Genomic DNA, 27,081 nt, shown 5'->3' with positions numbered 1-27,081 from the left:
TGGGCTCATTGGGGGAGAGACTAGACTATCTGGTAGCGGGCGAAACTCGAGGGCACCTTTCTCTCAGAAGTGCTTGCAACAAGTACAGAAGGACACTTGAGGAACACTGAGACCCAGGAACCGCATAGGGTGGGGCTGACGAAAGCCAAGGCTGTAGGCTCCACCCTGAAACTCCGCCCCATCTGTAGCTGCGAAATGCAACAACGAAATAGATCACAAACGAAAGAAATGGAGGACAAAAAGCGACTGGATATAGAGTTCAAATCTACACTTATAAGGTTTTTCAAGAATTTCCTAGAAAAGATCAATAAGACTTATGAGGATATGAAAAGAGATCAACTAGAATTAATAAGGAATCAATAAGAAATGATAAGGGATCAACAAGAAATGATAAGAGATCAACAAGAAATAAAGAATACATTGTCTGAAATAAAAAATATTATACACCATGGAAGATTGCAAGAACCAAGTCAAAGATTTGGAACATTAAAGAGCCAGAGATACTCCTCCACAGAAGCTAGAAGGCAAGAGAATCCAGAAAATTGAAGATAATGTAAGAAACCTCTGGGACAACTTCAAGCAAACCAACATCAGAATTATAGGGGTCCCAGAAGAAGAGAGAGAGCAAGATACCGAACATATTGGAAGAAAACAGTGACAGAAAACTTCCCCCATCTGGTGAAAAAATTAAACTTACAAGTCGAGGAAGTGCACAAAACCCCAAACAAAAGGAATCCAAAGAGGACCACACCAAGACACATCATCCAAATTCCAAGAGCTCTAAAAACCAAGGGAATTAAAAAATCTAGTGAACAAAATTAACTGGTGAATATAATAGAAGCAGAGGTATGGAAGGGGAGTGAACTGACGATTCTCGGGGAAAAGGGGAGTCGGGGGTGTGGGAAGAGACTGAGCAAAAACTGTGCACCTATGGATGAGGACAATGGAGGGTGGGGAAAGGGCAGAGGGTGGGGTGGGAACCTGGTGGAGGGGAGCAATGGAGGGGGAAAAAATGAGGAACATTTGTAATAATATGAACAACAAAGATTTATTTAAAAAATTAAAAATAATTTTTTTTAAAAAAGATGGAAATATGCTAAATTAGCTTGACTTAAGGAGGATAAACACCTAATAAAATAAAGAGAACCAGGTTAATGAAACATGTGGAGTGCCTTGTGAGGTGGTATAGTACAGTTAAGAAGACAAGTTCTGTAGTCAGATGTCCTGGGTTCAAATCCTGGTTCTGTCCTTTGCCAACTGTGACCTGGTGCAAGTCACTTAACCTTTCTATTTTTCAATTTGTAAAATGAGGGTGATGATACCATCTTTTCACAGAGCTAAGCTCTCAATGAAGTTATCTGGTAAATGGAGTGTTAATAACATAAGTTTACTGTTCATGGGAATCATTACAAATTCTTCAGCGAGGGAATGATGAAATAAGAACAAAGAAAATTATTTTAATAGTTGTTATAGTGGTAACAACTAACATTTGCTGAAGATTTGGCTTATTCTGAATAATTTTGTTATTTAAACTTCATTATTTCCATAAGAAGTAGTTAACTTTTATTTCCCCTAATTTATATATAAGAAAACCAAGGGACAGGGAGGTGAGATCTTGTTTAACTTGACAACGTTAGTGAGTGACAGAGCCTGGATTTAAATTCAGACAGTCTGGATCAGGAAGCTCTGAAGTTCATTGTTTACTCTCAATAGCTGTCACTTTGGATTTCCTGAGTAAAGGTTTCCCTCTGTTAGTGACAATAACAGAGCACTGGCTGCGGAGACATCTGTCCTTTTCCGGCAGACAAACCAAGGCCAGCCCCGGCCCATTTCCCCAGAGACCAGAGCTCTGCAGAGGGACTGTGTGACTGAGGGCTGCTTGCAGCAGGGAGGACGGAGCAGGAATGTTTAAACTCTGGAGGTTGAACTCTCTGCCTTCCCTGGGACATGTGCTCCCCTTTGGGCTACTTACTTCTCCAACCTTCTTCACGGCTTCACTTCCAAGAGCTAATGTTCTGTTTCAAATTCATTGCCCTCACTTATTCAAGTAGATTTTACCTGAACTAGATACTACAAGATATGAGGGGAAGGGCACATCTACTCTACATAAATATTGGCAAACTTTAATATCACTTAAAACACACACACACACACACACACACACACACAAAAACAAACAAACAAACAAACCAGAAACCAAAACCACCTCTTAATTAATGTTTACCAAAGTAGATTCTATGGGACAAAAATTTCTTAGGCAATTTATTTTATTTGCATGACTAAAAGCAGTGATGGACAGATAGAGATTTGGTAAATACTGAGCTAAACAAAATTACCTTGACTGCTGGGTTTTGTTTTGTTTTTGTAGAGAACTTCTTAAAGCTCATAATATATTTTCCCATAAAACTTATTCTTCTTCTTCCCCTTTACACCTAACAGTTTTATGCCCCAAAGCACATTCTTTAGGAAGCTCTAAAAGAAAAGAAAAATAAGAAAGAAAAAAAAAAGGAATATTTTTAAATCTTTTTTCCAATACAAACTGGGTAAAAACATAATTGCTAACTCTTGATTCAGAAACTAAATACAGCCGAAACTGGTTTGGCTCAGAGGATAGAGTGTCGGTCTGCAGACTGAAAGGTCCCAGGTTTGATTCCGGTCAAGGGCATGTACCTTGGCTGCGGGCACATCCCCAGTAGGGAGTGTGCAGGAGGCAGCTGGTCGCTGTTTCTCTCTCATCAATGTTTCTAGCTCTCTATCACTCTCTCTTCCTCTCTGCAAAAAGTCAATAAAATATATTAAAAAACAAACCTAAATACAAATAGTAACAACCACAATGACAGCAAACAATATTTGTTAAGCATTTATTACATGCCAAGTATTCATTACACGGTACTTTAATTTCATTATTTAATTCTCATTACCACCCTTTTATCATCTCTAAAATGATGAAATTGATGAGTAGAAAGGTGTTCGATGACTTGTTCAATGTCACAAAGCTAGCAGGTGACAGAGCCTGGATCACATCCAGACAGTGTGAGCCCAGAGCTCTCACGCATTCTGTGTGCATATCTCCACAGAGCAGTCACTTCTGTCTGGAGAGGACTCTTCTGTCCTCAGTAATTATAGGAGTATTTAATATCCTTGTTTCTGTTTTGTTTTTTCAGAGATATAAACAAAGAATCAATGACTGAAGTCTTTCATTTCACTCCTCTAAAAATTCAGATGAAATAATGACAGTCCAGGACTTCAGGAGAGGGAAAGAAAGCCCAATACAAATTTACGAAACTGAAATTAGAATGAGAAGGCCTGAGTAATTTCACTTTTGAGTTTTCTAATTAATCTCAACAAAAAGTGAGACATTCATAAGATTAATGTCAAAAATTTTAAGTCACACTAAACACACACAAACACAAAAAAAGACTATTTTTCCCTTGTTGGCTATAAAGGGTGCTGGATTCTATTCTATAATTGGAAATTTCTGAACCTGGGAGAATATTTTCAGAGGAAACTTGATTTAGAATCAAATTCTAACCAGAGTTTAAGTTACAGTGTTTTAAAGCTTCTACAGATTTTCCAAATTCTGTTTTCTCTTTACACATGGGTTCAACGAACACTCAAACAGATGTTAACTGGCCTCCCTTAAATAACAAATATTAAAAACAAAACCTTTAGCCGGGACCGGTTTAGCTCAATGGATAGAGCGTCGGCTTGGGGACTGAAGGGACCCGGGTTCGATTCCGGTCAAGGGCATGTACCTTGGTTGCGGGCATATCCCCGGTAGGGGGTGTGCAAGAGGCAACTGATCGATGACTCTCTCTCATCGATGTTTCTAACTCTCTGTCTCTCTCCCTTCCTCTCTGTACAAAAATCAATAAAATATAAAAAAAAAAAAAAAAAAAAAAAACAAAACCTTTAAAGGGGGAGTAATTATTTAAAAAACACGCAAGCAACCAAACACAGCCTTATCCAAAAGGCCTATGAGACTAAGATATAAAACTGCTGTAATAATAACAATAATAGTAATAACTGATACTGTGAGCACTCTTACTCAAAGTATTAGTTGGTCTTATGTGTTAGACCAGCAATTTTCAATTATAAAAATTTTTTAAGCATGCCATACCTTACTGTTTAGTCATTTTCCCTTAGGTTGCTAAATTTAAAATGACAACAGCCAACACAACAATAGCCATTCGGTGTGACTCAAAATTGTATCTTTTCTTTTTTTGTCTGATAAGCAAAAAATATATTTTTTGTGTGTCACAAAATTTTAGTAAGTAGTTTGTGTGTGCCATGATGTGAAAAAAGACTGAAAATCGCTGTATTAGACATTGTACTAGCTATTTACATTTAATTCACTTCATCTCCGCAGCACCCCTTTGAGGAAAGCGCCATTACTAGCCATTCCAGAGATGAAGATCCGGAAGCACTGAGAGGTGGACTAATTTGCCCAAGAAGAAAGCAGAGCTAGCATTCCAGCCCAGACAGTCTGGCTCCAGATCTGGAGATGAAGCTCTAAACCAGTTCACAATACTCCTCCCTCCAATCCAGATCATTATGTTATACTAGAGGCCCAGCATGCACAATGCTCGCTTCTGCTTGCCAAGGCTGGCCGACCTGCCCATGGCCATTCGTAGCTGGCTGCCCCGCCCTCCACCGCTCCTAGCTCTCTGCCATTCGTAGCTCACCAACCAGGTTCGGTCTTGACGGCCATGAGCCTTTTATACAAGAGATCATGGATTAAAATGCACTTTCTAAGAGCTATGAACAAAACACACATGAACCATCTTCCAAAATAGGCCATAAAAACAATTAAAGACTGAAAAAAATTACACAAAATATGTGCTGCAACTACAATGAAATTAAATTAGAAATCACTCATACACAAATATCTGTGTAATCCTGAAATATTTGGGACAATATAAGAGATCAATGAGATATTACAAAATACCTTGAATTGAAGATAAAAACACAACGTAACAAAATTTGTAAGATGCAGCGAAAGCAGTGTTTAGAGGAAAATATATAGCATTAAAGATTATATTGGAAAAAAAGTAAAACGTTTTAAAATCAATTATTTAAGCTTCCATCTTAAACTAGAAAAAGAAGCCAAAACCGGTTTGGTTCAGTGGATAGAGAGTCGGCCTGCGGACTGAAAGGTCCCAGGTTCGATTCCGGTCAAGGGCATGTACCTTGGTTGCGGGCACATCCTGGATAGCGGGTGTGCAAGAGGCAGCTGGTCGATGTTTCTCTCTCATCGACGTTCTAGCTCTCTCTCTCTCTCTGGTCCTCCTCTCTGTAAAATATCAATAAAATATATTTTTTTAAAAAGAAAAAAAAGACATTGTTAAGAAAATAAAAAGACAAGCCCTGGACCTGGTGAAAATTCTGAAAATATGTATCAGATAAAGAATTGTTAACCAGAATATACATGACTATCCCAACTCAGTAAGAAAACAGACGACCAATATAAAAAAGAAAACAGATGACCCACTATTTAAAAAATTAGCAAAAATCTGAACACTTTGCCAAAGAAAAGGTGTAGATGGTAAATACATACATAGAAATGTTTAACCATCATTAGTCATTAGAAAATGAAAAATTAGCCGAGACCAGTTTGGCTCAATGGATAGAGCGCCGGCTTAGGGACTGAAGGGTCCCGGGTTCGATTCCGGTCAAGGGCATGTACCTTGGTTGCGGGCATATCCCCGGTAGGGGGTGTGCAAGAGGCAGCTGATCGATGACTCTCTCTCATTGATGTTTCTAACTCTCTATCTCTCTCCCTTCTTCTCTGTACAAAATCAATAAAATATATTTTTTTTAAAAAGAAAAAAAAGAAAATGAAAAATTTTACATAGAGATACAGCTATATACCTAGTAGGATGGTTCGAACTAAAAAACAAAAGGTGACTGTAACAAGTGCTGATGAAGATGTTAAGCTGCTAGTGCTGGAGGCTAAGTCCAGCAGGACATATACAGCAGGGCTGAAATCTGCACCTGCTGCTGGACCAGCCGGAGGCATTTCCCCGAAGCTAATAATCTTTTACTGTTTATCAAATCTTACCTTTGATATGTATATTTGCTGTGCTAAAGGGCAAAATGTGTGAATAAAAAGCCCTGGGTCCTGACTAGAAAGTGGAGCCTCTCCTGGCCCCCCCAAATTTCCATTTCATGTCTAGTCTCAATCCATGTAAGTCGCAGCCTCTTCTCCAGATTCCTGAACCCTTAATGTGAAAAGACCCTAGCAACTAGAAATTTCAAACATTGTCAATAGGAATGAAAAAATGGTATAATCACTACAGCAATAGTTTGGCAGTTACATATAAAGTTAGACAAGTTACCATAAGACCTAACAGAAATTAAAATGTATGTACACACAACATTCTAAATGTGAATGTTTATAGCAGCTGTATCCAGAACTGCTAAAAACTGGAAATAATCCAAAAGACCATCAACTAGTGAATAAATTGCAGTACCTTTATACAATGGAGTACTTACTCAGCAATAAAAAGATACAAACTACTGATTGATGCAATGTGGATGAATCTTAAATACAGTATACTAGTCTCCGGCCTACCAACCTGAATGCACCTGATCTCAAAAATTAAATACATATGCTAAATGAAAGATCTAACTTACATGATATCTTTGAAAAGGTAAACTAAAGGGAGGAACCAGTGTCATCCAATAAATTTAAAAAAAAACTAAAGAGACCCTGTGCAGAAGCTAGGGGTAGAAGGAGGGGACTTACTGAACACAAAGGGCATGAGGTAACTTTCTGGGGCAATGGAAACATTCTATTTCTTGATTATGGTGGTCAATACAAGACCATGTGTGTTGTCAAAATTCACAGACCTGTGAGCCTGAAGAATGAATTTTACTGTTTGCAAATTATACCTTTTTTAAAAAGTCGGGGGGAAAGGAGTGACTATCTGCTGATGTATCAAGAACAGATTGTAGAGGGGTAAGGCAAAAGCAGAGAATGTAGACTACTGCAGAATTCCAGGCAAAGGACGATAGATGGTGGCTGGTACTAGGATAAAAGTCCTGTTAGTGGTGAGAAGTGATCTGATTCTAGTTATATCTTGAAGATAAAGTCTGCAGGATTTTCTGACAGATTAAACATGACCATGACCGAAAGAGGAGCCAAGGATGACTATGGTGGTTTTGGTCCAAGCTACTGGAAAGGTGAAGCCACCACCCACTGAGATGGGAAGGCTAAATACAGGTGGAACATGAGTGAGTGCGTGCGTGCGTGCGTGCGTGCATGTGTGCGTGTGCGTGTGTGTGTGTGTGTGTGTGTGTGTGTGTGTGTGTGTTGGGAATGGAAGGGGAAGTCAGGAATTCAGTTCCAAGTTCCAGTCTACTATAAAATGAAGATGCTGCCAATATTTATGACATGGATTGTTTTGTTTGTACTCATCACTGCCTTCCTCCATTTCAGCTGCAAGTTCTATTATGCAGATTTTGCTGTGGCCCTGAAGGAAGCCAGCCCTTACATAGTTCTGCTCACTGTGATGTGCTGTGTGTCTATCAGTCCTCATCCCCAACTAAGCTTGCTCCTTTTTTACAAAAGGGGGATGTATCCACAGCTGATGGCTCCTTGAATCAGGTCCCACTCACAGCCCTTTGGATACTTTGGGAATTTGTGTCTCAGCCACCTCTATCTGATAGAGCTTTCCCTTCCTATTATGGTGTTTATCGTTTCTACTAAGTGTGTGCTTAACACACAGAAATAAAACAAAAACTGCTTTTCATCTCTCCAGGCAGTTAGTTCCCAGAAGTTCTGCTGATCCTTTTTGCAGAGGTTCTTCTCTATTCTCTACTTTACACTATTATGTTTTTATCCTCACCCAAGGATATGTTTTTTGACTGAAGAGAGGAAAGGGAGGGCACACACAACAATGTGAGAAAGAAACATCAATTGGTTGCCTCCCATAAGCATCTGATGGGGGACTGAACTTGCAAACTAGTTACGTGCCCTGACTGGGAATCAAACTCGGCAACCTTCTGGTGCACGGGGATAATGCTCCAACCAACTGAGCCACCAGCCAGGACGTGACTGTCATTGTCATCTGAGCGCTGAGAAAGAAGAATCTGATAAAACAAAAAGGCTACCAAGGATTCCCACAGAAAGCTTTCTTCTCTGACGGGAGAGCCAGTTCTATTTCCTATTTTCAATACTGTCACCTAGAAACCAAAATTCTCAGCTGACATAACATTTCAGGGCTAGTTTAATTCCTAGGAAACTACTCAGCATCATTCAAAACAAAAATCATCATCAGCAGCAGCAGCATTTGCCTTCATACATACACCAAAAACCTGAAATCTCAAATTGTAAATTTCTTCCTTTTTAAAAAAATGTATTTTATTGATTTTTTACAGAGAGGAAGGGAGAGGGATAGAGAGCCAGAAACATCGATGAGAGAGAAACATAGACCAGCTGCCTCCTGCACACCCCCTACCGGGGACGTGCCCACAACCAATGTACATGCCCTTGACCGGAATCGAACCTGGGACCCTTCAGTCCACAGATTGACGCTCTATCCACTGAGCCAAACCGGTTTCAGCTCAAATCCTAAATTTCTAGAAGTAATGACAGCTGCTTAGTTTATTGACCATTTAATATATGTAGGGTTCTATGTCAATTGCTTTGAGTAAATTAGACCATTTAATACCCAAAATAGCCCTGTGACAGTTATTATTGTTATTCCTATTTTATACATGTAAAGTTATTAATTTTCAAAAAAATTAAAAATATAGTATTTAAGAAAACATTCATAAAAACAGGAAATAGTATATCAATCTTAAAAGCACCAAGTACCTAAAATCTGGTTTGAATGACAAATAGTCACACTGAAATTTAATGTCAGAAATCCAACCTGCACTGGAGGACTCTTTTTTTTTTTTTCTTCTTCTTCTTCAATTATTTTTTCTTGATTTCCGAGAGGAAGGGGTTTGGGGGGCTGGGAGGGGGGGAAGAGAGAGAGAGAGAGAGAGAGAGAGAGAGAGAGACAGACAGACAGACATCAATGATGAGAGAGAAACATCTATCAGCTGCCTCCTGCACACCCCCTAATGGGGATCGAGCCCAAAACCTGGGCACGTGCTCTTGACCGCAATCACCCTGGGACCCTTCAGTCTGCAGGCCAATGCTTTATCCACTGAGCCAAACCAGCCAGGGCCAGGAAGACTCTTTAGATTATAGGGGTGTCGAACTCAATCAGAGAAGGGGCCAAAATCTAAAATCCAGCCTAAATCGCGGGCCGAATGGTTTACTGAACAGTCATAAACTGTCATTGTGATGGAAACGCAGCGGAGTGCAGTGATGACAGCTCGGTGCAGGCCACATTGCAAGGCCTGGCGGGACGGATTTGGCCCGCGGGCCTTGTGTTTGACACATGTGCTTTAGAAAGTGTGCTGGACAGATGTTTTTCCGAGCCCTCCCAAAGCACAGTCCCGCCTTTGGCACTGCGTCAGCACTATGGGACATAGTAAAAACTTACAGCTCCCAAGCTGACAATGGAAGTGGGAGATAAAATTCACATGAACAACTCTAAATGAACCAGGAAGACACCTGGTTCAATAAAAGGAACAGACACTACGGGAGAGGAGGAAGAGACTGCTTCCAATTGCAGAGGTCACTGGCAGCAGCTCTTCTGAAGAGGCGATACTTGAATTGTTCCCTAAGGAGGAGGAGATTGGCCTGCCTGTGTGGCTCAGTGGTTGAGCATCAAGCTATGAGCCAGATCACAGTCAGAGCAACAGAGTTCATGGGGTGGAAGTATGGGGGCTTCTTTCAGGTCCTCTGTGGGTATTTCCATTGTGACAGCAGACTCTGTGGTTAACCTTGTGCAGTAATTAAGTAGTATGTTTATAACCTAAATCTCAATGGACTTTTCTAAGATTTCTCCTCAGGCTCAGGAAGAAGTAAAATAAGATTTGGGCTTATAAACCAAATAAATGAAGTTTTATGTTAGAGAATATCTGTACCAATAGCCTCAAACTTCACTATGCATAGAACCAAACATAAAGAAAAAGAGAAAAGAAGATTCAAATGAACAAAATAAACCAAAATAATAATGAAAGATGCAACATTGATTTCAACGCTAAGTAGAAAGAAATAAAAATTTAAAAAAAGAGGAAAAAGGAAAATATGAATTTACTCTCTCTAGGGAGGCTGAAAATACAGATTAGGTTTATTTTTAAGGTAGCCATCTGAACTGGCTTTTAGTCTAATGGAAAAACACACACAAACAAAACCCAATGCCAGAAGCACCAAACAGACCGTCCAACCTGAGAGAAGGCAGGGGAAGAGTAAGAGATCAACCAAATAACTTCCATGCATGCACAGAAGCATCACCAATGGACACAAGTCAGTTGGGGGGCGGGGGCGGTGAGGGCATGTGCTGGGGCAGTGGTCAGCAAACTCATTAGTCAACAGAGCCAAATATCAACAGCACAACGATTGAAATTTCTTTTGAGAGCCGAAACAAACTTTTTCTAACACCACTTCTTCAAAATAGACTCGCTCAGGCCGTGTATTTTGTGGAAGAGCCACACTCAAGGGTCTCTTGAGCCGCAGTTTGCCGACCATAGCCCTGGGGGTGGGAGCGGCTGGGGAGAGGTCAATGGGGGGGGGGGGGAAGGAGACATATGTAATACAATGAAGAATTTAATTTAAAAACAATGCCAATATTCATAATGTTCCATAGCAGAGCACTGGTCTTGTCCTCCTATCCTTCCATACATAACCACCTCGAGTATGCATCCTTGCTTTTAGCCACAGTGAATAAGAACTTGTCTTAACTGCTGAGATAAATGGGAATACTCTCTGGCTTGGGTAGAGAGTGCTTTTATAAGCAGTTGAATGTCTGGTGACAGAAAAGGGAAAGTAAGGCAGTATGCAAACAAAACAAAATAAAACCAGCACTGTTTTTGTTCACCAGCACTGAGTGGGATGAGAACGTGGTCCATGTGTACAAGAAAGAATGAATTCTGACCTTTTTACCAGCTCCAATGAACTGAGCAGCCAGAATCTATTAAAGAAAAAGAAAATTCCCTAGTACTGATGTAACAGAGAGCCTCAAGGCAGCGCTAGTTGGCACTAGAAGCAAAAATTGTACTTGCATATCTAATCTCATTGTTTTCCAATGGCCATTTTCTAATATACCAGGATCAGGATATAAATCTCAAGGAAAGAGTCTGAGAAAACAAGCCGAACCACAGCCACTGGATCCTACAGCCCTGGAGTGAGCTGAAGAATAGAGGGGATGCATACGGGTCTAAAATTCTCATACAGAACTAAGAACTCAAATTAAATCCCTCAGCATAGGAGAGGGGGGCTGGGAGATGGGAGGGTGAGCACTGCCAATTCTTGTTTAGTCTGAATGACTGAGAAGTTTACCCTAAAGTGAGCGAGCTTAACAAGTATTATTTGAGAATTGCTATGCTCTTTCAACCATCTGCATTTTTTACAAGGACTTGAGAATTAATCTATGTATTTAAAATTTAAAAAACCCAAAATCAAACTTGTCTGATTTCCAAAAGTCACACAAACCAAGGGAAAAGGCTAGGTTTCTCACAGGTGCTTGACATTGCTGCTCTTTAATGTTTAAGTGAAGAGTAAACAAAGTAAGCAAACTGTAAAGGGAAAAAATCCTTCAAGAAGTTGTGCATAAACTACTCTTTATCACCTCTCTGTGGAAAAACAATGATGATGAAAAATTGAGCAGCCGAAACAGGTTTGGCTCAGTGGATAGAGCATTGGCCTGCGGACTGAAAGGTCCCAGGTTCGATTCTGGTTGAGGGCATGTACATTGGTTGCAGGCACATCCCCAGTAGGGGGTGTGCAGGAGGCAGCTGGTCGTTTCTCTCTCATCAACGTTTCTAGCTCTCTATCCCTCTTCCTTCCTCTCTGTGGAAAATCAATAAAATACAATATATTTTAAAAAAAGAAAAAATTGAGCAAACGAGAGATGATACGTATGACATTCAGATTTTCTTTTAAAAATAATATTTCGGGGCCCAGGATGTAATGCAAACTTATTATGTAAATGCTTTTACATTAATAAAAGTAAAACTAAAGCTAAACTTACATATATCCCTGATAATCTCCTCTCTAACAGTATTACTAGATGGATTGATCAACTCTAAAAAGCTTCACTGTATATCAAACCATCTAGGTCAGCCTACTAAAGGTAAAAAATTCTGTGTAATTGGTACCCACTTCTACAAAATTTAGCCAACTGGCAGAACATTTTCCCAAGCTGTTGGTTAAGCAGCTGAAACAGGTTATCTGTTCACCCAGCAACTGCTTAAAAGATTTGGGCCCGGCCCTAGCCGGTTTGGCTCAGCATATAGAGCAGGGGTCTTCAAACTTCTCTCATTATGAGAATCACCTGGTGGAGTTGTTAAAACACAGATTCCCGGATCCCAACTATAAGAAGTGCTATCAGGAATCTGTGTTTTAACACCTCCACCAGGTGATTCTCATAATGAGAGAAGTTTGAAGACCCCTGATTATAGAGCATCAGCCTAGGACTCAAAGGTCCTGGGTTCGATTCTGGTCAAGGGCACATGCCAGGGTTGCAGGCTCGATCCCCAGTAGGGGGCATGCCGGAGGCAGCCGATCAAGGATTCTCTCTCATCATAGATGTTTCTATCTCTCTCCTCCATTACTCTCTGAAATCAATAAAAATAAAATAAAAAAGATTTGAGCCCAGCCAGTGTGGCTTAGTTGGTTAAGAATCATCCCATGCACCAGGAGATTGCTGGTTTCCCAGTCAGGACACATGCCCTAGTTATGGGCTTTATTCCCAGAAGGGCACATCATTGATGTTTCTATTGCTCTCCCTTCCTCTCTCTGAAATCAATAAAAACATCATAAATAAAAGATTTGGAAGTTAGGTTACCAATATATAGCAAATAGAGGTAAAATGAATTTTACTTAGAACATCCAAATTGCTCTAAAAAAAACAGAGACCAACGTACTCTGTAAGATATATGCATATGGCACCTGAGAATATGTCCAAAAATAATGTCTGAATTATACCAGGCATTGTAGTTAGCTTTGAACTAGTCTAATCAGTGAATAATACATGTGGTTTATACCTTTTGGGACTAGAAAAATTTTGTTTTGCTGAGATTCTTGAAAACAACTCTGGGTTACAGGCTCTAAGTCTTCCCACACATACTTTCCCTTAGTTTTCATATCCTCCAGCCTTATCACTTTTTTAATGACAGCTGCTACTTTATAAGTCCATGCTTCTAGTTTGAAGTGTTGTTCTTGTGTGTGTGTATGGTTTTTTGTTAATCCTCACCTGAGGGTATTTTTCCCATTGATTTTTAGAAAGTGGAAAAGACAGAGGGAGAAGAAAGAACAAGGGGGTGGGGGGAAGAGAAAGAAAGAGAGAGAGAGAAACACTGATCAGTTGCCTCCTGCATGCACCCCAACTGGGGCCAGGAATCAAACCTGCAACGCAGGCACATGCCCCTGACTGGGCATCAAAGCCACAACCCTTTAACACTCTAACCACGTAGACATACCAGCCAAGGCAAGCAGGCAATGTTTTTATTTGAAAATCTGGAACTGAAAGGAAGTTGACAGGATTCCGTAAAAATAACCATTCCTCACGGTGTAAACAGATATGCACTGTAAACCTACTTTTGCCCACCCCTGTATACAGACAGACAGACACTGCTCAGATGCCTCCTCGGGCTGAATGGCCCGGCACGGAAAACCACGAGTTTACATTTCAGATTGGTTCTAAAATATTACCCTTGTGTGTGCAAACAAACACATAAGGCTTGGAGAAACTGTTCTACAGGAGCTTGCTGGACCACACTTGGCTGAGGCATATGATGGAGGATCAGTGAAGGAAGCTCCAGGACCTACCGAGGGAACTCGGCTCCCGGAACACTCCTATCTCAGACGATGCAGAGGTTTCTGAGTCCTCCCCACAGCCCATTTGCTACAGCCATCTGAGTGCTACGGTCAAAGGAATCTTCTCAACATACCCACACCATGGAAGTTTATGGCACAGTGTGGGAAGTCTAAAAAGCCAACTACTGCTATTCCAGACTCCACACCATGAAAAAGAAATGTGAGTTTATTTTTTTCTCTTATCTCCCCCAGATTGATTGTTTTTTAAAATCCTCACCCAAGGGTATGTTTATTGACTTGAGAGAGAGAGAGAGGAAGGGAAACAGAAAGAGGGAGAGCTCACTAGTTGCAGGTCAATAGATGAACCGGGAGGCCATGGTTTGATTCCTAGTCAGGGCACATGCCTGGGTTCTGGGCTCAATCCACAGTAAAGGGCTTGCAGGAGGCAGCCAACCAATGATTCTCTCTCATCATTGATGTTTCTCTCCCCTCCCCCCGCCTCCCGGAAAAAAAAAAAAAATTTTTTTTAAGAGGGACTGAAACATCTACATATATAAGAAACATCAATCAATTGCCTCCCATACACACCCAGAAAGGATCTCAAACCTGCAACCTAGATATATGTTATATATGTGCCCTGACTGGGAATCAAACCCACAATCTTTTTGGACAATGCTCTAACCAACCGAGCCACCCAGCAGGGCTGGACTAATGGCTTCTTTCTTTCTTTCTTTCTTTTCTTTTATTTTCTTTTTTTTTTAATATATTTTATTGATTTTGTACAGAGAGGAAGGGATAGAGATAGTTAGAAACATCGATGAGAGAGAGTCATCCATCAATTGCCTCTTGCACACCCCCTACTGGGGATATGCCCGCAACCAAGGTACATGCCCTTGACCGGAATCGAACCTGGGTCCCTTCAGTCCCCAAGCGGACGCTCTATCCATTGAGCTAAACCGGTTCTGGCATCTTTTCTTTTCTCTCTCTGTCTCTGTCTCTCTCTCTCTGTCTCTCTCTGTCTCTCTCTCTCTCTCTCTTAATCCTCACCTGAAGATAATTTTTCCTTTTGATTTTCAGACAGAGTGGAAGGAAGAAGGGGGAGACAGAGAAATTGACATATGAGAGAGACATTGATGGGTTGCCTCCCGCATGGGATTGAACCGGAAACCAAGGTATGTACCCTTGACAGGGAATCGAACCCAAGATCCTTTGGTCCACAGGCTGACACTAACCACTGAGCAAAAGAGGCCAGGGCTAGACTAATGGCTTCTTAAAGAAACTTTCCCCCTTTCAACTGGAGTAACATCCCAGGTTAGTTTTCTATTGCTACTGTAACAAATTACCATAAACCTAGTGACTTAAAACAGCACAAACCTACTCTCACTCTGGAGGCATAAATCTGCATCTTGTGGAGCCAAAACTCAAGGTGTTGGCAGGGCTGGTTCCTTCTGAGGGTCTGAGGGGAAAATTAGTTCCCTTGTCTTTTTCAACTTCCAGAGGCACGCTTGTCTATACTCTGGCTCATATCCCCTTTATCACATCGCTCCAACCGCTTACTCCCATCATCAAATCGCCTACTACCCATTCTGATCTCTATAAAGGACCTGTATGATTACACTGGACCTGCTGTGGTTACCCAAGGTAATGTCCCCATCTCAAGATCCTTAACTAGATCACATCTGCAAAACCTGAGCATGCTCAAGGTGACAGGAACTAGGATGTGATAACTCTCAGGCTCCTATTCAGCCCACCACACACCAAATTCTATAAAGCACACTCACCTACATCATCTCATTTAATCCTTACGAGGTGTTATCATTCTTATTTTTATGAATAAAGCAGGTTTAGGAAAGTTGGTTCCTCAGCCAGTCATATAGTTAGGCAAAGAACTAGGACTCAAAACCAAAGCATATGGCCCTAGGTCCTTATGCCACTACCTCATGTTTCCTTCTCCTCCTGCACTGTTTACAATTCCCTGGCCTTTCTCCTCTTATTCTCTTGAACAACTTTTTAGCATACCTAAAGTCCAAAATAAAATTTACCAAAAACAAAACAAAAATAAACAAACATTTAGCCCAAACCAGAAGCTCCCAGACTTTCTCAGGTCACAACTCCCTTAGAATCTTGGTCATTTCTCTTTTATTTGCATGTTCTATGCCAAAAGAAGTTCCTAACACTTTTCTTAGAGCCACTCTTAATAAGTGTTTATGTCCTAACAGCTTAATTTAGCACCTTATGAGTATTTCACAACTTCTCAATTTCTGATTCTTAGAATCAAATCTGATACTGCCATCCTTCCTGTTTCACACTGACTTTTACAAAGTGCTTGCTTTATTCATGACAATGACCAAAATCCCAGCTTTGCAAAAATACATCAGATCAAAAGGAATGTGATCTAACGCTGAATTGTGAACTATTGTGAGCTAGCTGTTTGTGTGATGTTTTTATTAATGTCACTATGCTTCCCTGGAAAATTAAAAACTCTGAGTGATGCCCATGGAGGTCTGCGGGGGCACCCCACAGTGCTGGGCCACTGTTCGGAGCTAGGTGCCTATGCATTTTGGTATGCAAAGTGCACAGCTATATCTCCAGATAATGGCCTAAAATGAACATTAGAGGGGACCCCCAGTTTATCACATATATTTTGCATACCAACTTGACATTTTCGATTAAAGATATATTCTTTATCACCACTGCATCAATTCATCCAGTTTTCTCCTGAGAAAGGCGAGCAGGTGAAGGAAAGCGTCTATATAATAAGGATTTTTATTTACAACTCTCCAGGAGTATAATATGTCTAAAGGCAAAGAACTCCTGCGTTAGACAAATAAAATACATTGACATTTTCATCTGTCCAAAGGAATTAATTTAGTCATTCAAATGTCACAAAAACAACCACCTGACGCCAAACATCAAAAAAATAGTTATTTTCATCCTAAGAAACCAGAAGCACCCATCAGAAAGAAAGTGTGCACCCCTATTTTCACAGCAGCACAACTTACAATAGCTGAGATCTGGAAACAACCAAGTGCCCATGAGCAGATGAGTGAATAAAAAGCTGTGGGACATTTACCCCATGGAACACTATGCAGCTGTAAAAAAGAAGGATCTTACACCCTTTGAGGCAGCATGGAGGGACCTGGAGAGCATCATGCTGAGTGAAACAAGTCAGAGAAAGACAAGTATCACATGATCGCACTCACACGTGGAATCTAAGTAACAAAATAACCTGCTGAACAGAATGAACCCAGAGCCGTGGAAGCATGGGACAGAGTGCGGAATCTCAGAGGGAAGATGGGCGGGCGGGTGGTAATCAAAGACCTTGAGTGCACAACCCATGGGCACAGACAAAAAGATGCTGAAGGCTGGGCGGGGAGGGAGGGCCTGCAGGGAGTCAATGGGCAAAAAAGTGTGACATAATATTTTCAACAAAAAAGTATTTTTAAAAAGTCATTTTCACTAACATTAAAAATGTACACATTTTAGCAAGGTAAAAAACTGTAATACAAATTGTCATATTTCCTGGTTCTTTTATTCATATATATATATATATATATATATATATATATATATATTTTTTTTTTTTTTAATTGATTTCAGAGAGAAAGGGAGAGGGAGAGAGAGATAGAAACATCAATGATGAAAGAGAATCATTGATCGGCTGCCTCCTGTACGCCTGACACTGGGGATCAAGTCCACAACCCAGGCATACCGTGTTTCCCCAAAAATAAGACATCCCCTGAAAATAAGACCTAGCGCAATTTTGGGAGAAAAAATTAATATAAGACACTGTCTTATTTCCAGGGAAACTGAATGGGGATGGAACAGTGACCACCTGGTTCATAAGTGAACGCCCAACCACTGAGCCATCCTGATTCTTTTGATATTGTTTTAAGAGTGATTAAAAGAGAGAAGATACGATACAAATCAAAGCACATGGAGAAAAAGTTTCAGAATTTGTCCAAAATGCTGCAAATTCGTGGATCTAGATCAGTCATTCTCAAAGTCAAAGTTGCAGCAGAATCACCTAAAGGGTTTGTTAAAATACAGATGGTTGAGTCTCACCCCAAAGTTTCTGACTCAGAAGATCTGTGGCAGAGCCAAGAATCTACATTTCTGGAAAGTTCTCAAGTGGTACAGATGCTGATAGTACAGGAACCTCACTATAAAAACCACTATTTTTAACCCTAGCAGGGTGGTTCAGCTGGATGGAGTGTGGTCCCAATGCACAAAGTTGTGTGTTGTTTTTTTTTTTAAAATATATATTTCATTGATTTTTTTTTACAGAGAGAAAGGGAGAAAAATAGAGAGCTAGAAACATCGAGAGAGAAACACCAATCAGCTGCCTCCTGCAGACCTCCTACTGAGGATGTACCTGAAACCAAGGTATATGCCCTTGATCAGAATGGAACCTGGGACCTTTCAGTCCACAGGCCGATGCTCTATCCACTGAGCCAAACCAGTTAGGGCTGCCCCAGGTTTTTTAGTTCAATCCCCAGGGGGGCATACAGGAGTCAACCAGTGGGTAAATGGCTGGGAGGAATATCAGATCGATCTCTATCTACCTACCTATCTAAAAACAGTGAAAATCCTCGAGGATTAATAAAAAATAAAGACAAAAAAATAAAATTAATCAACAAATTAATTTTTAAAACTTTTTAATCACCTTAAGTAAAATTCACCTTTTCGTGGCAATTCAGAAAAGCTACAGAATGCATTATGAAAGCTGGTGAGGGAATAAATTTGCATGTGAAACAACATAACACCAACAACAAAACAGAAAAAGAGAAAACAGTGACAGTTCAATTCTTCCTCAAACAGAAGAAAACAGCTACTCAAATTGGGCTCCTTGAGGTTTGTGCAAGTTACCAATTTACCCTTCACTGACGCTGCGGGGATTAAATGTGAGGAAACTACAGCTTGGAAAAGCCCAAGAGTTCACCATCAGTGCCCAAATTGTCAACATTCAGTGGGAAAATATTAAATTACTTTTGTAAAAACATGGCCCATCCACCGAGCTTTTGATTACTGAATAATAAGTTTCGGTAGAGCATATCAAATAACGCACTTAACAGTTAGATAACTAAATCTAGTCCCGCAGACACAAAATAGAAGTATGCGAGCACAGTTAAAAAAAAGAAAAAAAGAAAAGAAAATCAGGGTGATGTGCTATGTGGTCACCTCTCTCTTATAGCATCTACATCTATAAATCAGTAAGAGTAACTGACAGACAAGAGTTAGAAGTCCTACCACAGCCTTAACAGTCAAGTAAACATTAAACTGTATTCAGTATGTTTTATGAAAGCACAAAAGTATACAATTATTATGAAAAACAATTTCTAAAAGACTCAAACAAAAATGTTTGCTATCTGATTCAATCTAAATTTTAGCCTGAATACTCCAAAGTCTAAGGCTCATTAAATTACAGAACTTTGTAAAGGTTATGAACAATGAAAAGCTCAACTTCCTGTTTTCCTATTCCTTTTAAATAATAGCCATTGTCAAGTGTTTCCAAAGCAGGGCTTTTACAATTTTTTTGGTATAACCAAAACATGCTCAGTTGAGAGAAACAGTGTAATAAAAATAACATTCTTATACTGACAATAGTCATGCTCCTTATCTGGACCAAGTATCAAGTCAGGACTTTTACAATAGTATGTGCATTAACTGGCGATGATTCCCCCCCACACACACACCCGCCCTCACAAGGGGCAGTAAGACACGAAGAATGCAGAGCTGGTCTGGCCCTACCTTTAATACGCAGGAAAGGGGAGAGGAAGTCAGTATCCTTCCAGCTACCGTTCTTCTCTTTGAATGGAACGATCACAAGACCCCAAAAGTACAAGAATGACTAGAAATTCAAGGAGACTATCAATGATTATATCCTTTTCCTGCTACCATGATGAGCAATAGCAGAGTAGAAACGATACTTAGGTGATGGAAAGCACTAAAACAGTTAAATCCAAATTCATAGTTGTAATAACTTATGGAGTCCCAATATCATCTGGACAGCACAAGAAATAAACATAAATAACATAGTTTATTGGCATTTTTCAACTACCTAACTACAACTGACAAATATATAGAGTAATTTTGTCAAGTAAATCATAGTTCCCTGAAACCAATAAAATTAACCAGTTAACTGCAATGTGTCCAAAATGGAAGCCATCCCCACACACCACAATATTTTGAATTCCATTTAAATAATCAATTTGCAATGAATATTATAAAAATAAATATATTACTCACAATTTGGGTGTCCTTGAATATTTTCAGCTGAAAATTCTCACGAAAAATGATTTTAAAGTTGGTCAGGGCTGTCTTTAGGGAAAACATTTTTTTTTTAATAGACGCATGTGGCATATGGGGAAGGTCCACTGATTATGTCTACAGACGCTTCTGGTGTACAATGTGTGTTAAGAAAAGAAAGAATAACAATTAACCCCCAGGCAGAAGCAATTGTCCCACTCTGTTGGAGAAAAAAATCTTGCCTCACATGTGGATGCTTGCCTGAGAACCATTCAAGATGGAATCCTATCAGTCTGTAGGCAGAGGTGGTCGCTGGAGGCTTTGAGTCTTTGCCTAAGCTAATTAGTCAGAAATGGCATTTGACACTGTCCTGCACTAGAGATTGAGAATTGCAGCATATCTTCCTAACCCAAACAGAAAGCCAAAATGAAGAGACAAATCACAAACCCAAACAGAAAGCCAAACAAAATTCAGAGTCAAAGAAACCACCTCCAAATGAAAAAACAAGAGAATTATCCAGAAGAAGAGATAAATGAAGTGAAGATAAGAAATTTTTCTGATATAGAGTTCAGAATAATGATGGTAAGGATGTTCAACACATGATAAAAGATATAGTAACTATGGATTGGCAGAATCAGCATCATTAAAATATCCATACTACCAAATAGAGTCAATGCAATCCCTATTAAAACACCAATGGCATATTTCACATAGCTGGAACAAAAATTTATATGGAATCAAAAAAGACCCCAAATAGCTGCAACAATTTTGAGAAAGAAAAACAAAGTTGGAAGAATCACAATACCAGATTTCAAGATATACTACAAAGCTACCATAATCAAAACAGCCTGATACTGGAACAAGTACAGGCATATAGATCAATGTAACATAACAGAAAACCCAGAAATCCACCCATGCCATTACACTCAATTAATATTTGACAAAGTAGGCAAGAGCATACAATGGAGGCAAGAGTTTCTTTAATAGTGTTGGGAAAGTTGTACAGATACATGCAAAAAAGTGAAACTAGAGCAACAGCCGAAACCGGTTTGGCTCAGTGGATAGAGTGTCAGCCTGCAGAATGAAAGATCTGGGTTCGATTATGGTCAAGGGAATATACCTTGGTTGCGGGCACAACCCCAGTAGGAGGTGTGCAAGAGGCAGCTGATCGATGATTCTCTCTCATCGATGTTTCTAACTCTCTATCCCTCTCTCTTCCTCTCTGTAAAAAATCAATAAAAAAGAAAAGAAACTAGACCAACAACTTACACCACACACAAGAATAAACCCAAAATGGATAAAGAACTTAAATGTCAGACGGAAACGCAAAAAATCTTTAAAGAATCCATAGGCAGCAAAATTTCAGACATATCTTATAGCAATATATTTACAGATACCCCTCCTAAGGTAAAGGAAATTAAGAAAAAATAAATGGAACTACATAAAAATAAAAAGCTTCTGCACATCAAAAGAAACCATCAACAAAACGAAAAGAGAGCCCAGTCTATGGGAGAACATATTTAGCAATGATACAACATCTGATAAAGGATTAATAGCCAAAATATATAAGGAACTCATACAACAAAGGGAAGACAAACGGGCAAATATCTAAATAGACACTTATTCAAAGAAGACATGTAGATGCCCAAGAGACATATGAAAAAATGCTCAAAGTCACTAATCATTCGAGAGATGCAAATCAAAAGGACAATGAGGTATCATCTCACACCTGTCAGAATGGCTACCATCAACAAATCAACAAATGACAAGTGCTGGCGAGGAGAAAATGAAACCCTAGTCCCTGCTGATGGAAATGTAGACTGGTGCAGCCACTATGGACTTTCCTCAAAAAATTAAATATGGAACTGCCAATTGACCCAGTGATCCCACTTCTAGAAATATCCTACGATACCAGAAGCACCAATTAAAAAGAATGTATGTCCCCTAGGTTCACAGCAGCACAATTTATAATAGGTAAGATCTGGTAACAGCCCAAGTGTCCATCAGCAGATGAGTGGATAAAAAAGCTGTGCCACATTCACACCATGGAATACTATGCAGCTGTAAAAAAAAAAGAAGACTCTTTCCCTTTGAGAGTGCCCAGAGGGTGGATCATGATTAATGTAAGCCAGCACTGCCCAAGAGAACTTTCTGTAATGAACATGTTCTGAACCTGCATTGTAAAATGAAGGAGCACTTGAAATGTGGTGAGTACAACTAAGAAAATGAAATCCATAATTTTATTTAGTTTTAATGAATTTAAATTTAAATAGCCACATATGGCTGGTGGCTACTTTATTGGACAGCACAGAGCTAGGAAAATCCTGTAAATTTTAGTCTACTTGGTAGTGATCTGGCTTTGGCTTATGATGCAATTCTGGCCAAAGAGATAGTAGAAAAAGATTTCCTTTAATTTATAACAACAACAAACAGAAAGAAAAGGTTCGTTTTTCTGCCTCTGGGTACATGTGATATCATGAACTTTCTGTACTCTGGTACATTAAAATCCACTAATCTATCTTGCACTTTGGATCTTTACTCAGCAAATATTAGTTTACTGATTTATGTGGCTCTTCAAAATGTTGATATATTGTATTTCATTATTCAATATCAGAAATTCATATTTGTTAATATTACCTTTGACCTCATCAGAGAAGTCTTTAAAGAATGGGGAGTTGTCAAGCTCAAATTTTATAATTGGCAACAAATAATATCAATTCTTTCATTTTTTTTATAAAATGTCTGCCAAATACCCAAATCTGAATAACCATGGGTCTTCTATCAATCACTCAAGTAAAAATGGTGTTCCACAGCCCAGCCACTGTGTCTCAGTGGTTGAGCTGTGGACCCATGAACCAGGAGGTCATGGTTTGATTCCTGGTCAGGGCACATCCCAGAATGCAGACTCAACTCCCAGTAGGGAGGCAGGCAGGAGGCAGCTGATTCTCTATCATCACAGATATTTCTTTCTCTCTCTCTCACCCTTCCTCTCTCTGAAATCAATTAAAAAATTTAAAAAAACATACTAACCAGATAAACATTAGCCAGATATTTTATACAACTTAAGAACTTGGATAATTAATGGGTTAAAAAAATAATAAAAATCAAAGAACATTCTGTAAAAACATAGATAGGATTAACCCCCGCAGAATACTAAAAGCAATACCTAATCAAGGGCCTGGGCCTCAAACTGATGACTTCCTCTTACAAAATAAAAGGAAATAAGCTGCTGATTCATTCATTTGCTAACCATCTCTGACATCAGTTTCTGTTCAGTGTTTAAATGGTACACACAAGAGGGACAATCTTTCATTTCCTAAATCATGGTTTATGTTATCTCTGGTACAGCTAAAATGAACACTTCATGACTAAGAATCTGTAACTGAAAGTTCATAGATAGGATGTACTGCAGGTTAAATATTTTTTCTTAAATATCTCTAAAAGAATGTCTTAAACATACACACTGAAATAAAGCTAAAGCTAAATATTTACTTATCCTGTGAACAAAGTGTATATGCAATTCACCTCCAGAAAAGCACCTATTCTTTAGAATTTACCTTGCAGTAAACTCTGGGGTATAAGCTGACCCTCGCTTTCCAAAAAGCTACATGGCTGGTCTGTTAGGTAATTCTACAGGCTGTATCTTGACTTCACCAAGTTAGGACTTAATTTCCTGTCCTTAGCATTGCTTGAGATTTGATACAAGAAAAAACACAACCTGAGTGGCATTTACCAAAACAGTGGAGAGAGAAATGTTCCAGGTATCAAGATGCCAAGCAAACTCTTCCCTTGAGCAAGTGAGTGTCTTAATATTTAAAGAAAATTACAGCGCCGGGACCGGTTTGGCTCAATGGATAGAGCGTCGGCTTGGGGACTGAAGGGTCCTGGGTTCGATTCCGGTCAAGGGCATGTACCTTGGTTGCAGGCATATCCCCAGTAGGGGGTGTGCAAGAGGCAGCTGATCGATGACTCTCTCTCATTGATGTTTCTAACTCTATCTCTCCCCCTTCCTCTCTACAAAATCAATAAAATATATATTTTTTAAAAATTACGTAAGTTTCTTTTACTGCCCAATTTCTCATAGTTCATAATATGCTAACTGTCTATGAATTTCCAAGATAAGAATTTAATATGCAGCCTATCTCAAGCTTATTTAATTCAAGGTTCCCTTTATTCTTAGAAAATCAGTAATGGCAGCCAAGACCGGTTTGGCTCAATGGATAGAGCGTCGGCTTGGGGACTGAAGGGTCCCGGGTTCGATTCCGGTCAAGGGCACGTACCTTGGTTGCGGGCATATCCCCAGTGGGGGGTGTGCAGGAGGCAGCTGATCGATGACTCTCTCTCATCGATGTTTCTAACTATCTCTCTCCCTTCCTCTCTGTACAAAATCAATAAAATATATTTAAAAAAAAAAAAAAATCAGTAATGGCAAAGAGCCCTGATTTTGGAGTCAAAATACCGGAGTTCAAATTCTAATGGTACCACTCATTAACCATATAATTTCAGATAAGTAATTAGTTTTTCAACTGTAACATGGGGGGAATATTATTACCCACATTTCAGAGGACTGAAGGATAAATTATAAACACACAAAGTGTTAACTATATGCCTGATAAACTTTAAACAAAATTGCAATTCGTCCTCCTGAGAGCAAATACTGATACTTATTCCTATATACTCCACCTTCTTTTCCCTACTTTTTCCTTTCAGTTTTCATTCCTGGGATTAATACTCCTATTTAGTTGTCTTTTAATTTAACTGTTGGTTAAAGTAGCCAGTCAAAAGCTCTCTACACATTGGGGTGGAAGTGGCCGATGGGGAAAAAAAGGAGACATATGTAATACCATCTATACTAATAAAAGGGTAATATGCAAATTGGTCGGAATGCCCTCATGTAACAACCAAACAGCAGGTTGTGAGGGGCAACCAGACTGGCAGGTGGGTATGAGAGGCAACCAAAAGACCGAACAGCAGGCTGCATGGAGCAACCAGGCTGGGGGGTGGGGGGGGTAAGCAGTGAAGGGCAACCAAAAGACTGAACAGCAAGCTGCGTGGGGTGACCAGGCCGACGGGGTGGGGGTGGGGGTGGGGATGAGGGGCAACCAGGCCGGCGGGGGGGGCAGTTAGGAATAACCAGGCCAGCAGCGGGGGATAATTGGGGGCAACCAGACTGGCAGGGGGTGCAGTTAGGGGCAACCAGGCTGGCAGGGGGGGGCAATCAGGCCAGCAGGCAGAGTCAATTAGGGGTGATCAGGCTGGTGAGGGGGGCAGTTAGGGGCGACCAAGCAGGCAGGCAGAGGCCGTTAGGGGTGATCAGGAAGGCAGGCGAGCAGTTAGGAGCCAGAGGTCCTGGATTGTGAGAGGGATGTCCCCAATTGGATAGGGTGCAGGCTAGGCTGAGGGGATCTCCCCCCCCCCCCCCGCCACTCCTGTGCACAAATTTTGTGCACCAGGCCTCTAGTCCTAATATATAAAAACCCAGGGTCCGTAACATCCAAAATGACCAAAGGCTTGACTGAACACCAGAAGTCAGTACTGGGTTGCTATGGCGACCCAGCACTGACTGCCACTAGTGCAGGCACAGCAAACCAGCACTGACTGCTGAGAGGGCTGCAAATCAGGCCCAGAGAGAGGCCCAAAGAGAGAGGCAGGGTCTGATCTGCAGCCTCCGTGGCAGCTGTTGATCAGCCGTTGCCCCTCTCTCTCCAGGATTTGCCAGCAGCTGGACCTCTGTCCTCTCCGGACTTCGCGGGGGCTGCTAATCAGCCGTGCCTCTCTAATTAGTCCTGGAGATGCTGACTGGCATGGAAACCAACCAATCAGAATCAAATCTGGGTCAACTATGAGGAGCCAATGGCTTCCAAGGAGGTGGAGCTATTGACACTGACTGGCATAGAAACTGACCAATCAGAACCAAATTGACCAGCAGGGGAGGGCAGTTAGGGGTGATCAGGCAGGCAGGTGAGCAGTTAGGAGCCAGTATTCCAGATTGCCAGAAGAATGTTCTGGCTGTCAGTTTAGGCCCAATCCCCCTAAACCGGCAGTCAGACATCCCCCAAGTGGCCCCCAATTGGAGAGCGTGCAGGCTGGGCTCAGGGAAACCCCCTTCCCCAGTCTGTGCACAAGTTTCCTGCACTTGTCCACTAGTCTATATAATAAAAGCCTAAGCAACCATTATAGCAGAACAACCAATCGCTATGATGTGCACTAACCACCAGGGGGCAGAAGCTCAACACAGGAGCTGCCTCCTGGTGGTCAGTGCACTTACACAGGGGGGACACCGCTCAGCCAGAAGCCAGACTCAAGGCTGGCAAGTCCGGCGGCAGTGGCAGGAGCCTCTCCTGCCTCCGTGGCAGCGTGAAGGAGCAGAGAGCTGAGCAGTAAGGCGCTGTGAGCAGGTAGGCAGTAAGGAGCGAGGAGTCTCAGACTGTAAGAAGAATATCCCACTGCCAGCTTTAGGCCCGATCCCTAAGCCAGCAGGCGGACATCCCCCGAGGGTCCGGGGCCCCTTGCTCCTTACTGCCCTGCTCGCTCCTTACTGCCCTCTTGCTTGCTCCTTACTGCTTGGCTCGATGCTCCAATCGGGCCTAAGTTGGCAGGCGGACATCTCCTGAGGGCTCCTGGACTGCGAGAGGGCACAGTTTGGGCTGAGGGACACCCCCCTCCAGTGCATGAATTTCGTACACTGGGCCTCTAATATGCAATACTTTAAACAATAAAAGGTTAAAAAAAATAATTGCTGAAACCGGTTTGGATCAGTGGAGAGAGCATTGGCCCGCGGACTGAAAGGTCCCGGGTTCAATTGCAGTCAAGGGCATGTACCTGGGTTGCAGGCACATCCCCAGTAGGAGGTGTGCAGGAGGCAGCTGATGGATGATTCTCTCTCATCGATGTTTCTAACTCTCTATCCCTCTCCTTTCCTCTCTGTAAAAAAATCACTGATCAGCTGC

General features: G+C 40.9%; 1 protein-coding gene and 1 long non-coding RNA gene across 3 annotated transcripts in view; both read right to left on the bottom strand.

Annotated features, from left to right (window-relative positions):
• SPPL3 (signal peptide peptidase like 3) overlaps nt 1–27,081 on the bottom strand; it is a 95,981-nt gene that overhangs the window by 55,436 nt on the left and 13,464 nt on the right. The gene's annotated exons all lie outside the window — the stretch shown is intronic.
• On the bottom strand, nt 2,552–20,270 carry LOC123652823. The gene is made up of 3 exons (XR_006742324.1): nt 20,018–20,270; nt 10,721–10,724; nt 2,552–2,564 (listed from the first exon to the last, which is right to left on the bottom strand). It is a non-coding gene; the product is annotated as an uncharacterized LOC123652823 (long non-coding RNA).

The sequence above is a fragment of the Pipistrellus kuhlii genome, unplaced genomic scaffold (genome assembly GCF_014108245.1).
Source record: "Pipistrellus kuhlii isolate mPipKuh1 unplaced genomic scaffold, mPipKuh1.p scaffold_m20_p_20, whole genome shotgun sequence".
NCBI classification, from domain to species: Eukaryota; Metazoa; Chordata; class Mammalia; order Chiroptera; family Vespertilionidae; genus Pipistrellus; species Pipistrellus kuhlii.
Note: the sequence above shows the minus strand (reverse complement) of the source record. Positions and strands in the feature narration are given on the sequence as shown.